Genomic DNA, 4,446 nt, shown 5'->3' with positions numbered 1-4,446 from the left:
AAGCCAGTCTGACTTGGCTTCTCCAGAAACTCACTAGAATGGAGATGGTGCTACCATGGTGGTCTCAAAACAGGCCCTATGTACTTGATGCTTCTCTGCTTCTCATCTGGGTGCCAGTGACACTGGTTTGTGAAAATTCATTGAGCTCTGCTCTTATGATCTGCTCTTGTGATCGCTGCTCTATATGTCAATATACAGCAATAGAACCTTGGCTTAAAATCATTTTAAGAAAGATAAGACATTCAGAACAGGGCATTTTAGCAAGCAAACTTGACTAGAAGGAACCACTGAGCTAAAGCCAATCTATACAGGGCATTTTAATAAACGCTTATCATGGTGATCCACCTTGAGATAAAGTAATAGAAAAAACACCAGACTTAAAGGAACTGGTCAATGAGGATAACTGGGCACTAAACAGAAGGCTTTTTTCCTTGCCTTACAAAAAGGATTAATGATAGAATTTCTTTGCTTCCTGAAGTATTTAAAATAAGATTCTATTGAGACATAAAACTTTTTCAGGGTCATGGCCACAAGTAAGATACAACCTGCGTTTTAAAAACTATTTCCTGCCTTTGGTTTTCTTGACTCAGCAATCTGAGGTACAGATCAGAGACTCACTCTGAATGCAAAGGTCTTGAACCATTTTCATTGGCTATGCTCCAGCAGTGGCTGGAATTTGCCAAGAAGGAGGCTCTAATAATCTCAGAAGGACAATTTCAATACGTGGTTCTATGTCCAGTGGGCAGACCTGGTGACTTCCTGAGACTCCGTACAGCTCCAGGGTGCCACAGCTTTATGAGGTAGAAAGAACACTGTGTATTTAAAAAAAAATAAGAGAAACAAAATTCTAGAAAAGTCAAGTCTCTGAAATAAAAAGGGGCCCAAAGAAAACTATATACACATTTTTGAATATAGATAAATAATGCATTTCTTTTCTGGCTCTTGGCTCTCTTATCATACCTACCACAAAACTGCCTAATGGTCAGAAAGCTAGACAAAATTTTACCTAAGCAAAGGTAGAACCAAACCACGCCAGACCAAGTTCTAAGTAAGAATTTATGACCTGTGTTCTACCCTGAGGCTACCTGAGCTAATGGTACCCATGAGATACTAAAAAAGTAGATATAATATAATATTTGCATTAATTTTAATGTGACTATGTATACTGGATTTTTATGGACAATCTGGATTTTAAGTAACCATTCACTTTGTTCTCTTAACTGAATTCTTCAGCAGTTCGTTCATTCATTCATCTATTTAACAAAAATACTTGCTGATGACATTGAGCTAATTTTATCTCCATATGGGAAAAATAAAAGTTTCCCCAAACTACACAAAAAATTAATTTGAGATAAATCATAGACCTAAAAATGAGAGCTAAAACAATCAAGTTCCTAGTAGAAAATTAAGTAGATGACCTCTATGGCCTTAGTCTGGGCAAAAATTTCTTAAACAGGACATAAAAAGTACTACTCATAAAAATAAGATTAATACGTTAGGTTTCTTTAAAATCAAGAATATCTGTTTATCAAAAGATAACACTATAGAATGAAAAGAAAGCCATAGACTGGGAGAAGATATTTGTAATACATGTATTGGACAAAGGACTCATATGAAGAATATGTAAAGTACTCATAAATCAGAAAGACAGACAACTCTCTGAAAATGGGCAAAAGACTTAAACAGCTATTTCATTAACAGGGTATCAAAGTGGCCAATAAGCATATAAAAAGTTGCTCAACATTATTGATTCTTAAAGAAATGTAAATTCAAATCACAATGAAATACACTTTAAAACCCCTTTTTAAAGTAAATAGAAGGACAATACCAATACAGGCAAAGTTATGGAGCAACCAGAAATCTCATATCACTGGCTAGAATATAATTTGCTATCCACTTTGGAAAATTGTTTGGCAGTCTGTTTAAAACTTAATACATGTATACTCTATAATCCTGTAATTCCAATCCTGAGTATAAGACAAATTAGTTCTAGGGACCTGATATGCAGCATGGTAATTATAGCTAATAGCACTGTATTTCATACTTGAAATTTGCTAAGAGAGTTGGTCTTAAGCATTCTCGTTACACATACATATAAAAAGGTAACAAATATGTGAGGCATTGGATATGTTAATTAGCTTGGTTGTGCTGATCATTTCATACTGTATATCAAAACATCATGTAACACACTTTAAATATATACAATTTTTATTTGTAAAGTATACCTCAATAAAACTGGGAAAAAAGATTATGTATAAGCAGCTTTATTTGTGACAGGCAAAAACTTGATGCAACTCAAATATCCACTAGTAGAATAAATGTATAAATTATTGAATATTTATATAATGAAATAATACACATTATTGGAAAACAACGAACCATTGTTTTGTGCAACAACACAGACGAACTTCATAGATGCACTATTAAGTGAAAGAAGCCAGACACAAAAGTACACACACTATGTATTCATCCATATCAAGTTCAAATATTGGTAAAACTAATCTATGGTGATAGAGGTCAGAACAGTGGTTACCCTCGTGGGACACTGAATGGGAAGGGGCATAAGGAAGTTGGAGATTGCCAATGTCTTGATCTGGATGGCAGTTATATGGGTGTACACATATGTAGAAATTCATCATTCTGTATGTATGTGCTTTGTACACTTTAATAAATTTATACCTCAAAAACAAAAAGTAAAAAAAAAAAATGCAGACCGTATATCTTAATTCCATGTCCAACATAGAGTCACTGTGGCTTTCCTTACAAGTACTCATCCTGATCTCTTAGCTCCTTGATGTTCCAGGAACCTTTTCCTCCCCAGAGAAGGCATGTATTTGAGAACTCTTTTTATCCTGGCAGACTCCAAGAGCCATTTTTTATTTATTTATTTTTAATTTTTTTAAAGAGACAGAGAGTGAGTCAGAGAGAGGGATAGACAGGGACAGACAGACAGGAATGGAGAGAGATGAGAAGCATCAATCAGTTTTTCATTGCGCGTTGCAACATCTTAGTTGTTCATTGATTGCTTTCTTATACATGCCTTGACAGCGGGCCTTCAGCAGACCGAGTAACCCCTTGCTGGAGCCAGCGACCTTGGGTTCAAGCTGGTGAGCTTTTACTCAAACCAGAGGAGCCCACGCTCAAGCTGGTGACCTCGGGGTCTCGAGCCTGGGTCGTCTGCATCCCAGTCCGACGCTCTATCCACTGTGCCACCCCCTGGTCAGGCCCGAGAGCCCTTTTTTACTTCTGGCAAGAATGGAAGGGGCAGGGTACAGAAATACCGCATCTGGGAAACAATCTTTTCTCCCACTACCCAGTGGAGGATCAGTACAAGCTCAATAAATGTTTATTGATAAACAACAGTTACTATTTGATATAACATTTACCACGCACTTTATAATTAAGCACTGCACTAATAACTTTCCCTTTTCTTATTTAATTCTTATATAACCCTACAAAGCTGTTCCATTTTTAGAACCATGGTACAGGTAAGAAAGATGGAGATTTATGGAGGATTGGTTAACTTAGTTGCCCAAGGCCTTACAGATAGGTGTGGAATGGAAATCCCACTCAGGTTATATGAATTTAGAACCTGGGCTCAACCATTTGCTGTGGAATGAATGGGTGGTGTCCAAGCTCCGCCTGCATGTTATATAACACACCCGGCTGAGCCCTGTGACATTTTGCGTAGAGCGGAAGCTGTGGCGGATGCCAGGCTTGGCGATGGATTCTTCGAGGCTCTTAGTCCCTCACGCAGGTGGTTAACTCCGGCCAGAGAACGAACTGCTTTCCCCAATGATCTCTAGGCACTTTGGTTGGGGAATCAGTTCAGAAACCATGCTTTTTTTTCCGACTTCTAAGCACACCGCAAAGGTAGGCTGAGGGATTCACTCCCCACTCCTGAAAAGAAAGAACCAACACGAAACTTCCAGAGAAGCAGAAGAAAAAACAAACAGTCCAAGAGGGAGCGGGATGGAGATGGGAAAAGCTTGGGGAAAGTTATGTGACAGGAACGGCAGAAAAAAGCGTAGTGGAAAGTGAAAACAGAAGGAGCCCCAGATATTCTGAAGTTAAGGGGGTATCAACAGCCCCTCTCTATTGCACCTGCGCAGTGCTGCGCAGTGCTACACACACACACACACACACACACACACACACACACACACACACACACACACACACACACACACACACACACACCCCTCCCCCCTCGCCGCTGAAGATTTACTTGTCTCTCGGCAACCATTCACCCGAGGAGCCAATCAGAGGGCACCTTTCGCCCTGCCCTCAGTGTCAGCGTCCAGCCGGAAGAACCCTATGGGCGCTGGCTCCGCCCAGCCCTGCCCCTCGCTCCCTTGGGAGGCAGGCTTAGGGGCGGGGGCCGGGGCGGGAACGGTGGCCGGGGGCGGGGTCAGTCCGTATAAGAACGAAGGGGGCGGCGGCCGA

Source organism: Saccopteryx bilineata, chromosome 3, assembly GCF_036850765.1.
Source record: "Saccopteryx bilineata isolate mSacBil1 chromosome 3, mSacBil1_pri_phased_curated, whole genome shotgun sequence".
NCBI classification, from domain to species: Eukaryota; Metazoa; Chordata; class Mammalia; order Chiroptera; family Emballonuridae; genus Saccopteryx; species Saccopteryx bilineata.
The sequence above is the reverse complement of the archived record's forward strand: the minus strand, read 5'-3'. Positions refer to the sequence as shown.